General features: G+C 41.3%; 1 long non-coding RNA gene and 1 pseudogene across 2 annotated transcripts in view; both read left to right on the top strand.

Annotated features, from left to right (window-relative positions):
- The window catches only part of LOC144405557 (ATP-sensitive inward rectifier potassium channel 10-like), a 113,203-nt pseudogene that overhangs the window by 57,420 nt on the left and 43,003 nt on the right, over positions 1 to 12,780 (top strand). The gene's annotated exons all lie outside the window — the stretch shown is intronic.
- LOC144405562 (uncharacterized) lies at positions 3,143 to 4,976 on the top strand. Its single transcript, XR_013467213.1, has 2 exons — positions 3,143 to 4,688; positions 4,827 to 4,976. It is a non-coding gene; the product is annotated as an uncharacterized LOC144405562 (long non-coding RNA).

Genomic DNA, 12,780 nt, shown 5'->3' with positions numbered 1-12,780 from the left:
TAGATATTAGAAAAGCTGAAATGAATTTGAAATTGCTGAAAATACAGAAATGGGAGAAGCTGAAAGGAATTTCAATAGATTTGCTGAAAAAGCAGAAATGAAAACAGCTGAAATAAATTTGAAATATTGCAAAAAAATACAGAAATGAATATTGAAAAATTGCTGTTGATAGAGGCATAAGAATAGCTGAAATTATTTTAAAGAACTGCTGAAAATACAGGAAGTGGGGAAGCTGAATTTCAATAGATTTTCTAAAAACAGAAGTTGCAGGAGCTTAAATTTGTTTAAAATTGTTTGTAGTAATATTAGTAGTAGTATTAGTTAAAATTGTGGTATTAGTAGTACTAGCAGTATAAGCAGTAATAGTAGGTTTAGTATCAATAGCAGTAGAAACAGCTGGAATACTATTAGCCATAGTAGTATTTGTAATAACATTAGTAGTAGTTGTAGTATTAATAGCAGTAGAAATACTAGTAGTATGGTAGTAGAAGTATCAGTTGTAGTACTAGAAGTACGAGTAATATTCGTAGTGGGAGACAGAATGTTTGTTATTCACACTTAAAAGTTTTTAATTAATAGGCCTCATCACAGACATTACAGTAAAAATTCCCTCCATGGGGCTTTTATTTTGAAATTATTGGATTGGGTGGGGTGGGGGGGAGTAGATAGAGGGAGGGAGGGTGAGAGGGTGAGGAAGGGAGGGGTGGTGAGGAAGAGATAGAGGGAGAGAGAGAGAGAGGAGAAATAGACAGACATACTGACTGAGAGTGATTAACAGTGAGCAGAGGTCAGGGTGGAGGGGGGAGGGGGGGCCAGTGTCTTTATCATATTGGTCTGTTGACAGAAAGCATAGCTGCGTCATGTGACTCCACTAATCAGGTCACAAGGAGCAGCTGAGTCACAGACAGATCCTGCAGCGTGTGAGTGCTCGTAACCACGACAACGGCGCACCTGTGATCATTAACGAGCGGCTGCAAAAGACAGAGACATGGCAGCAAGTTACACAGAATCCACACCTCAAACAAATGGGAACCAGCGCAAAACTATAACAGCTATCTAAAAAATACGGCGTTTGTATGAGACCCAAGACTCTACCGAACGCGTGGATGTGTTTTTATGTCTGTCCGGTAATAAATACGGCTCCTATGGCCGTTGACAAAACGTGTACCTTGTGGATTTTTGTGAGAAATATGTCGGCAGATTTGTATTGGAGCCTATGGGGCTTTTGCCAGAGGTTGTGTCACTCAAACACTCCTTGCGCCAAAACTAAAAAACTCTGGGATTCCATGAACACATTAATCCAATCAGCACAACCATACCCTCATTAATCTGAAGAAATTAAGCCTCTAGAGTGTATACTTTGGCTGCAAGGACAGAAGTTCCATACTTTTTTAACCAGATTTCTGCGCTGCCCCACACTCTAGCCTCGAGCTCTCCACTCTAGCAGACGCAATACACACTCATGTAAAAGTCAGAAACGGAGCGAAGAACTAGTGAAACATAATCAGTGATTATGAAAAAAGTACAATAGATATCAAGAAGCAGTTTTTTTCATAAAATAGTTGAGACTTGTGTGAACATTTGAGAGTTGAAAGGGTGTCTGTAGCTGAAAGATTTGCAAAGCTGAAAAATCTGAAAGTTGAAGAAGTTTAGGAGGATTTGAAAGCAAACTCCATTTGAAAACCATGTTAAAATATTAATGATTATTGATTTATATAAATTCAAGCATAAGAGGTAGAAAGCTGAAAAGTCATAGCCCTCAAGCCAGAAAGGAGCTGAACATTTTAATATTTGAACGGTTTTAATAGCTGAAAGTGTGAAGGAGTTGAAAGGTGGCGCGGAAGAAATAGAAGAAGTTGAAGATGAAGAAATAAAGATTCGAAGAACAATACTTGGAATGCATCGTTAATGCATTCCAACAATAAAGATTCGAAGAACAATACTTGGAATGCATCGTTAATGCATTCCAACAATAAAGATTCGAAGAACAATACTTGGAATGCATCGTTAATGCATTCCAACAAATATGAGCCCACGTCATGATGTGACGGTAGTTACAAGTCAACCACATAGAGACATATATGGCTTCATTTTAACAATCTTTGAAGTAATTGGTTGTTGCTTTGAAGGGAAGTAAAACGTTCTCCACTCGTTTCATCATCATACTTTCATTCTGCACAATGAAGTTGTGCGTCGAGCTTCTCTTTGTTTCTCTGCTGACATTATGTGAAGCACAAGGTGAGAACTTTATTTTATATGTATTTTGTTGTCGATTGGTTTTCAAGGTCAAAGCTTTTATACTGCAGCACTATTTCTACAAGTTGAGTTAAAAACATATTTCGAACTATCTGTGTTTCTTTCTGGTTAATCTGGATTTGTGTTGTTCCTTCTTGTACTGAGCTCTTAGAGGCAGGAAATAGTCTCAGTAAACAGTATGAGTATATATATTAGTATTAATATTTGCCATATTTAGATGAAGATCTGGATCCACGCACAGACCGTAAACACATTCAGCTTCTGTTGGAAAACTTTCTTTAAGTCCTTTCTTCAGTTTTCCCTTAAAGAATCATTAATCTCCACGTCTTATTTCAGTGAATATTCTGAGTGTTCCAACAGAAGACGTGTGTGATTCAGAGGAAACATTCAGGTGCTTTTAGACCAGGGGTCTCAAACTCAAATCAGCTGCGGGCCAGATGCAGCCCACTTCAACTGAACGCGGGCCAGACTAGCGTCCGAACGGCATGGTCGACAATAACACAACTTAACACTCACTTTCAAAAGCAGTCATTGAACCCCACCCTGGGGGATCGGTCCGAATGAGACTACAACACTAGTCCTCCTTTAACTCAGCGGGGGAGACCTAAGGTCATGTGACCGTGGAATTCCTTTATAGCCAAACGTGAAGTTACGTGAATCGAAGCTGCGTAGTAATGGACGGAGACGCTCGTCGGTGACGTCAGATGCTTCATGTGTTGTTAGTGTGAGTCGTAAAGGAAAACTTTATTAAACGAGCGATGCTAACGGTTAGTCACATGATCACCTGCGCGAAAGAGGGCAGGAAACTGAATTTCACCCTCCTGCTCTCTGCACCTCGGCCGACACACACGACCCGCCCCCCATGTCAGTCACATGCATGCCACACAGTAAATTTGCCAGTGTCAAAAAGGCAGTGTCAAACTATTTTAATTCTTCCGGAGTTCTTCCAACAATGGACAGAGTAAAATTGAACCAGAAAACTTCCAGTGTTGGTGAAAATAATCGGAGTTAACAGAGGTTTTACTCTGTCAGTGTTATTGACTCTCTCAGGCCCTGATTCAACACTGATTAGAGCAAGATACCTTCCAGAGTATCACAAAGAATACTCTGGAGAGCCCCGCCCACCAACTTTCCCGGTCAAACTGAGAATGTGGATTCTGGCATCGCCATCTTCCTCGCATCGAAATACTGTGGTAAGTCTTTCTACTATAAACTATTCCCGTTGTTTTTCTTCATTCCAGTAGAATCTGTATAAGAATAAAGGGACGTATTCATTCACCACACTAGTCAATGTTGGGTTCGTGTCTTCAAATACCGAATTTCAAATGGCTAACGTGATATCGGGTCGGCGGTTAGCTTAAATGTAGCAGCCACATGTCTGACCACCAACACCAAACTGAACAAAAACGACACGAGGTAACGTTAATGTCAGCGAGGACGAGCTGTCGTGGTGTGTTATGTGTCATGCTTGCACATTTATTTCAGTAAAATGACGACAAAAATTTGTTGAAGCAGTCATATTTATTATTTCTATTTGAGCCGGAGCAAATCGCTTTAGCGTCACAATTTTGGTCGAGCATAGCGGGACATGTCGCGGACATGCGGACGTGCTCATAGGACCCGCTAGTTCACCGGCAGACGGCGGAATGCACCGAGTCGACCCAGTTAACGTGAACGGAGCCGCGGCTCCGAGAGGCTCGGTTCCCGTTAGCTGCTGCTGTAGCCATAGACATATAAAGAGTAGACGCTGCACTGGCTGCTGAGGCGCAAACAAATATTTTTTATTATATTATATACCAGAATATTATTACTGTTATGCCTACTATGAATATTAAAATACGCCGAATCATGTTTTCGGTGTCATGCCTACAAAATCCCGTGAACATCCGCTTTTGTATTCAGCGAGTGACGCGCTGACACTTCGTTGCGCCAGCTGGCACTGAGAGGAGCGGGTGACCGGTCCAAGCTGGCGGCCCCGCGGCTCGTCAGCACCACTGGGCAGCAGCGGTCGATGTCTATTCTTTATGTCTTTGGCTGTAGCTGCTGTAAGCTTAATTTATGCTTCCACGTTTCGGCGGCGGCGGGTGTGGCTGTGTGTTTCTGCGGGTGCCGAATCCTTGGTGAGCCGAAGCTCATATTGAAGCGCAGGCTACGGAGAAGACGTGAATTTACAACACTGGTTCACCCACTGAGGGACCTGGACGAGCAAGTGCACTTTCGATACTTTCAAATGTCAGCAACTGCCGCAAATTACGTTCTGAGCGGACCAATCACAGCACTTGCGATCCACGTCAACTCGACTCGCAGTTAGATTTTTTCGGAGGTGCACGTCAGGCTACGGCGGAGGGGTCTAGTAGTTACGTAGTTACTTAATATGTATATTTTCCTTTTTTCTTTCAGATTGTTCTTTAATGTACTGTGGTGCTCTGGTGGTAAGTAATAAGTTTATGTACTTGACCGAAAATGTAGTTGTGTTTGTTATTTTTAAAGCTGAAATAGGGTATTTTCAGGTTGTCAGCTTGTATGGGGTTGTAGATCATAATGTTGATTTCAGTTTGCTGTCTTTGCAGATACCATCATGTTGATCAAAACATTCCTGTCATCCAGCACCAACCAAGATCTTTGCCACTGTGATAAGATGTGAGCTTTACATGTTTTAGGTTTACTTTTGATGCCAATATTTCATGTTTACTTGGAATAAATATGTATTACAGTATGGATACAATTGTCTGTGTGTTTTTCCCCCTGCATAGATATGCAACACTGGTAGGAGTTGGTTAAAAATCAACACTCTTTGGAGTGATTTCATAATCAACATAGTGTAAAGTAGGTTTAACACTGGAAAGGTTATTTCTTTTATAACTCTTTAGTGTTACATGTGAATAACACTATGGGTGTTACTTCTTACATAGTGTAAAACTTGATTGACACTTCTTAGAGTTAATATTATTACACTACACTGCACCTAGTGTAAAATTTTAACTCTTACCAGAGTAAAATTGACTCTGGAAATTTAACTCTGTGTTCAGTGTACATTTAACACTCTGTAGATAGGGACCATATGTTCACTGAGGTAGTGTTAAAATTGACTCTTTAAGTGTTGTATTAACACTGGCGATTTTACTGTGCACGTTCACTGGACAAGCACACAGTAGGAAACCAGAACATCATAACATGTCCCACACAGCAGCTGACAGTGGGGTTACAGTATAAAACTTGCGGGCCGCACTAACATTACACTTTCATATTAAGGATGGGGCCACAAAATATCGTCCCGAGGGCCGCAATTGGCCCGCGGGCCGCGAGTTTGAGACCCCTGGTCTAAAAGCACCTGAATGTTTCCTCTGAATTACACACATCTTCTGTTGGGACGGTACGATAATAACAGCATATGGAAGGTTTTTAGATGAAACGGCGAAAGAAAGCTTTCCCTCAAACGGGAATCCGCAAACGGAAGCTGAATGTGTGTGTGTAAATATGGAAAATATCAATACAATATATATATAGTATGTTCATATTGTTTACTGAGACAACTTCCTGCCTCTGAGCTCCGTACAAGAAGGAACAACACGAATCCTGATTAACCACAAAGAAACACAGAAAGATTCAAAAATACATTTTTAACCCAACTTCTATTGTAGAAATAGTGCTGCGGTATAAAAGCTTTGACCTTGAAAACCAATCGACAACAAAATACATATAAAATAAAGTCCTCACCTTGTGCTTCACATAATGTCAGCAGAGAAACAAAGAGAAGCTCGACGCACGACTTCATTGTGCAGAATGAAAGTATGATGATGAAACGAGTGGAGAACGTTTTACTTCCCTTCAAAGCAACAACCAATTACTTCAAAGATTGTTAAAATGAAGCCATATATGTCTCTATGTGGTTGACTTGTAACTACCGTCACGTCATGACGTGGGCTCATATTTTATTATTAATGGTCTCTTCACAACATCAGCTCCGACTGCTCGTCTGTAGGAACTCTGTACGGCCACCAAACAAAACACTCTAATTAAACCAGAGAAATGTGTCCTTCTGCACTTTAAACACTAATAACATTCCACAGTTTGATTTTAATTCAGTAAAATGTCATTTAACAAATACAAACAAGTTCCCACATGTTTAACTCCATCATCTTCATCATTGCTTCATCATCATCACACATTTCCATCAGAATATCACCTTTGACTCAAAGATCACTTTCACATCCTCAGCACGTCCTTGTTGCCTCCACTGAAAAACGAGGATTCCACTAAATATTCATTGTTAATTTAATGTTAGTAATAAGAAATAGAAGTAGGGTTCCACTTCACACAGAAAGAGCTTCTATGAATAAAGTAACTGCTGCGTTCATATCCAGGTCACAGCCGTTTGAAATTAAGCTTTTCCCACTTTTGTCGTTAGTTTAAAGCAGCTGAGAAACAGAAACAGAAAATCCACATAAGCTTTGTTGGAATGATATTTAATATGAAAGTATTTTAGTTGTATTAAAAAGCACATCTTCCCACAGCAAGATCCCAAGTTCAAGAGCTGAGGTGCTTTTATAATATAAAGTGCTAACTGTCAATAACTGACAGACTGAAATACAATATATTCAACCTGAAGTTTGTAGTTATTCATTCACAGGAAGCGCTTTACCTAACATTTTACAGATTATCGTCATTTTGTCTTTGTGAAATTAAATATCATGACAGTGTTTTTTGGTTCTGTGAAACTTGCCTTAACATCACTCATTGGTGTTTTTTATATTATATACTGACATGACACAAAAAATCATGAGACTATTATAAATGTGTGTATTAATCATGATTATTTTAGGGAAAGTATTGTAGGTTCTAGCCCGTCTGTGTTAACTTAACCAGATTATTCTCTTTTTGATTTGACAAAAAGGGGGGAAGCCAAACGAGACAATGGGGCTTCACCTGCAGCTCCCTGATTAGATCAATTTTTTATCCTTGATTTCATGGGGGGGTTTACTGTGCAAATTAATAATTCTACCTGTCATTTCCTTTGTTATAAAGTGTGTGTGTGAGGTGTGTGTGCACTCGCCACACTGAAATAGAAGCAGTAGCTGCAGTCAGCAGTGTGTTAGGCCTTCATGTGAGTTTTCAGTCGTCCTCCATGTTTTATCTCCCCAGACGTCGTCCAGAGGTTCCATTCAGTCTAAAAGTGTCCGAGCTGTTTCCACGTGATGTTTCCTTCCACTCCGTCACCGTTCACACGTTGCTGATGCGAACACTGAGGGGAGTGTCTCTCGCCCGGCCTCGTTCCCCCCCTCTGTCCCGGTAGTTCTGCTCCAGACGGATCTTCTCTGGATCGGACACATCTGGCACGGGCCCGGCCCCGTTGCTCTGGTACGCGCGCTGCGCGCTGCACGGTTTGAAGACGGCCGCCGTCTTGGTCTTGGCCACTTTGTCGAAGAAACCGAAGTCCGCCACGTACTTCCCCGATGGGGAGAGGGAGACCACGGGGGGGAACTCGTAGCCCCAGAGGATCTCATCCGACAGAAACTATCAGTGAAATGTTTACAGACTCACCTTGAACTGTGACCTTGTATTCAGCTAGTTTGTCTCCTTGAAGTGTTCCTGCTTCAGCAGAATAAACTCCACTGTCGACCTCTTGTACATTCTTCAATATCACAGAGAATTTATTCTCAGGAAACTCAAACCCTCCAGTGGAATTACGAAGGACATTTGGTTTTCCATTAGATGCAATTCTTAAAGTGACTGTTTTATTGATTTTCCAGTCAACATATAAAACCCCCTCAGGAGGATCAGCCTGAAGCTTGAGGAGCAGATCACGTCCCTTCAGCACAAACACAGGAGTCACAATGGTTCCTGTAAAAACAGTAGACACATGATACAATAAACATCACACACAATATGTGATGGATCATTCACTGCTGAATGTTCCTCCATCACTACACTTTATTTATTACACATTGAACCAGCATTTAGTACATTTAGTTATTTTCTCTTGCTAAATCTCTTACATTGTTGTATTGAGGCTTTGTCTTTAATTCTTAATACTGAAAAGAAAATAAATGTTTGCAAAAAGAATTCTCGAGCAGAAGTTTTTACTTTGTAGTTTTCAGCTTATTCTTTACACCAAGTGCAATTATTACCTTAAATAGTACTTTAATACTTCAAAAGTCTGTAACATATCAGTCATTTTAAAAAGATTTAACGTTAAAACAAAGCAGAAACACATTAAACTTTTTAAGATTCATATCAACTTCCCTCAAGGTTTTTAGAAATCCTCCTTCTTGAATATTTGACATGTATACACATAAATAATATGTAGGTATTAATTAACACTCGAACGGTTACAAATGATAAAAAGTAAATAGCTGCCTTTCAGCACAAAATCGTTGTAGCCACCAAACGTTGTGTCTCATCTCAGTATTCTAGAGAGAAAATAGTCCCCGTACGTGCGTGTAAACAGCATCGGGTCCCGCTTCATCTCATTCGTTCACATCGCTCATGAGTTCACCGTAATTGTCCGGTTGCCTGAAACTGATCATTTGTGGGATTTTCCTTTTTTTCGGCGATCACCACCGAGATAAAAGCTAAAAACTAACTGTAGCGCAAAATCTAACGTGTTACTTTGAGTGCGCAGTGATACTGAACGCTCGGGTCAGCTGTGTAACATGTGACCCGCTCTCAACCAATCAGAAGCCTGGATTTCATCTACTCGTATTATAATGACCAATAATCTATAACAGGTCTTCAACAAGGGGCCGCCAAATGTTTATTTTTTAAACCAAATTTACCCCCGAAATTCAAATGTCTTCAGAATCAGAATGTTATTCATGGTCTTTAAATACAAATTAAGACGTTATCTTTCAGTCCACAACACACACATTCAGCTTCTCAAGCTGCTCACTGGTTCATTCACAGGATCACATCGCGTTTATGCTCACGGCTAAAGAGTGCAAAGCTCCAAAATAAAAGATGACGGACCAAACTCCATAGAATGGGGGTCCCTGCTCCATCTCGCCCTCAGTTTGGGGGTCCTTGGCCAGAAAAACGTTGAGGACCCCTGATATAGAACACATAGAATAAAGACCTGAGTGCTTAGTTGGTTTCTCACCTTGAGCCTGAATGCAGACGAGCAGCCCGAGTATCACAAAGAGAGACATGACGGAGTCTCCGACCCCACGCTGCAACAACCGGTGTTCTGCTTCACAATAAACTAACAGCTGGCCTCTGATTCAAAGAAGCTCGGAGACGTTTGCACACAGCTGCTCGTCATCAGGCTCCTTGTGAACTTCCTCTCTGACGGCTTGAGATCTGTTCCTGTAGGTTATATATGTCAAACTCAAGGCCCGCGGGCCATATCCGGCCCGGCATGCAATTATATCTGGCCCGCGAGATCATTTTATATAATTGTTACTAATGGCCCGACGATATGAAGCGCTGATAACAAAATAAACTACAGATCCCATAATGCAGCGCTTCAGCTGCCTTGCCGAGCGCTTTTCCGTGGCGTTTCTGTCTGACATAACCGCACGTCTCAACGCCTTAAACCTCCAGCTCCAGGGACGTGACCGCATGATCACTGACATGTATGACGCAGTGAAGCTGATTTTATGGGAGACACAAAGGCACCAGTGCAACTTGCCCCACTTTCCCTGTTGCCAAGTAATGCGGCACAGCAGTGTTCCCAAATACGCACTTTGGTGATAAACTGAGCGCGCTGCGCGCGGAGTTCGCACGGCGCTTTGTTGATTTTGAGGAACAAAAAAATAATTTTGAGTTGTTTCGCAACCCATTTGCCGTCGACGTGGAAATTGCACCTGTGCAGATTCAGATGGAGCTGATTGAGCTGCAGTGTGATGGGACACTAAAGACAAAGTACGACACTGTTTATTCACTCCGGTCCCGCAGCAATGTCCCAGCTCCGTCTACATGCGGCTCGAACCGTGTGCATGTTTGGTAGCACATTTCTGCGTGAGAAGCTGTTCTCAGTGAAGACAAACAAACGACTCACTGATGAACCTTCAGTCCATCCTGAGAGTCTCCACAACACGGGACCTCGCGCCAAACATAAACCAAAGTGTGGCCAAAAAAAGATGCAAAGCATCCAGCTCTAATAAAATGGCATAAGAGCAAAGAAAACTGAATGTTTTGCACCGTTATTTGTTATTTCTGAAAAGCACAAATTTTATTTATATTTCCATAATGTATAATTTTGACCGGAGATATTTTTATGGAGAGTAAAATCATTTGTGATATTTAAAGTTTTTTTTATATAAAATGACAAAAGCAAAGGAACTCAAATGTTTTGATTTGTTATTTTAATATTTACTTAAAGCACAAGCACAATTTTTATTTATTTTTTCAGGCGTTTTTTTGCAGCATGTTCATATTTCTAACTTGCATAATTTTGACTGGATATATTTTTATGACAGATAAAGAGAGAGCAAGATATTTTAAGTTATTTAAAGTTTAAGTTTATTTATTGCATAATAACTTTCCTGTCTGTTTGTATTTATATTTATGTTAAAAGAAACATTTAGTTTTAGTGTGTTCAATAAATGTTTATTCTGTTCGGCCCGCGACCTGAAGTGTGTTTTGAATTTTGGCCCCCTGGGCAATTGAGTTTGACACCCCTGCTGTAAAGAGATTTAGTTCAGCCCTTTGTCAAGGAGGCTCATTTACACCTCAACGTTCATCAGAGGAACAAAGTAGGCGGACACCGGATCCTCCTGCTGATTAAGACTTCAAGTGGTCGGAGTCGGCTGGGTTCATGCTGCCACTTCGTTCTGTCACGACCGGACAACGGCCCCGAACCCAAACGCACGACTCGTGGACAAAAGTTCCAAAAGAAATCAAAGTTCATTAACAAAAGGCCAAGTGCCGCTGAAATAAAACACTATGTACTAAACAGAAGAACCCAAATGTGGTAAAGCTACGGATGCTCACATACACTGGTTCCTTGACGTGAGACAAGACGAACTAGGAGTGATGTGTCGTTTGTGAACGATTCGTTCATTTTGAACGAGTCCTCTCAAAAAAAGATTTGTTCATTTCTCGTTTATACTGAACGAGATTCAAAGAACCGAGTCGGTAAAAAGTAGTGTTGTTACCTCCGACCCTCCTGCTTCGAAGCTTGTGTCGAAATATGAACCAGTGCAGGGCAAAGCAAATGTATCGGTGCTTGGTTCGTTCGCTGCTGATCACGTGATCAGTGACGTCCGAAGCTTCGCTCCGGCGCACAGTCACGTGACCGCTTCGAATTGATTCAAATGGGCGCGAAACAGGGTCGGGGCTTGTCTGTTTGATACAGTCAAAGTCAGTGTTGTTGTAGTATTAGTAGCAAGGCGCAAATTTACAATGGAACCTGTGGCAGAGAGAGGTCGCTCCGAGATGTGGGAGCACTTCAATTTGATTTCCTCTAACAAGGTTTGTAATAGGCAGACAAAGTCTGTCATTTGTATTGTGTAATTATAGATTTTTATTTTTATTTGGGTTTTGTAGTGGAACTATACATGTGCCTTTATTTTATTCGTGAAAAACATGCTTTTGTAAATTCTGTTGTCAGGTCCAATGTTTGGTTTGCCATCAGCAATTGGCTTATAACAATAACACCTCATCCATGCTGAGGCACTTTCGTGCCAAGCATGAGGCTGGTCAAGCTGCAGCAAGCATCCATGGTGGGTACAATTCCTCTAATTCAGTAGGTCCCTTCTACATGTAATCTTAATGTTATAAATATATAATATATGTTTATACAATCATTTTATTCCAGCATTTACTCATTAAAACTATCCATGGCCTGTTGTATTGTAGGTGATAGGAAGGCCAAGATTGACGAGGCACTGGTGAACATGATTGTCAAGGATTCGCAGCCCTTCAAGGTATGATATTTATTTGCCACATATATTGAGGCATTTTTGTAAAACACATAGTAACATTTCTTTTGCTGTTTAGGTTGTGGAAGATCAAGGCTTTAGTGCCTTGGTGTCTCTTTTGGACCCCACCTATGTCCTTCCTTCAAGGCAGACCTTGAAATCTATGGTGGAGGCCAAGTATCACGAGGAGAAGCAGAAGGCCAAAGAAAAGGTCCAGAAGGCTACTGCTGTGGCTTTGACCTCTGATATGTGGACATCCATCCACATGGACTCGTACCTGGCCTTCACTTGCCATTTTGTGGATGAAGGGGACAGGTTGGCTACTGTTTTGCTGGCAGTTGCCAAGTTTGGGAAGAGGCACACGGCTTCAAATATTGCCTCTGTGAAAGGGTCCATAATGGATGAATGGGGAATCTCCAAATCCAAAGTTATGTGCCTAACAACAGATGGGGCCTCTAACATGACCCTGTGTAGTACCATGATGGAGATCAGGCACAGCCACTGCATTGCACACGCATTGAATTTAGTTGTAAAGAAATCAATGAAATGAACACCTGGTCTGGGGGAGGTCCGCACTAAGGCGAGGGATATTGCCACACACTTCAGAACCAGCACTGTGGCTAGAGAGCGCCTTCTCTGTCTTCAGAAGCAAATGGGTGCTCCA

This window comes from Gasterosteus aculeatus, chromosome 3 (genome assembly GCF_964276395.1).
Source record: "Gasterosteus aculeatus chromosome 3, fGasAcu3.hap1.1, whole genome shotgun sequence".
NCBI lineage: Eukaryota > Metazoa > Chordata > Actinopteri > Perciformes > Gasterosteidae > Gasterosteus > Gasterosteus aculeatus.
The sequence above is the reverse complement of the archived record's forward strand: the minus strand, read 5'-3'. Positions and strand labels throughout refer to the sequence as shown.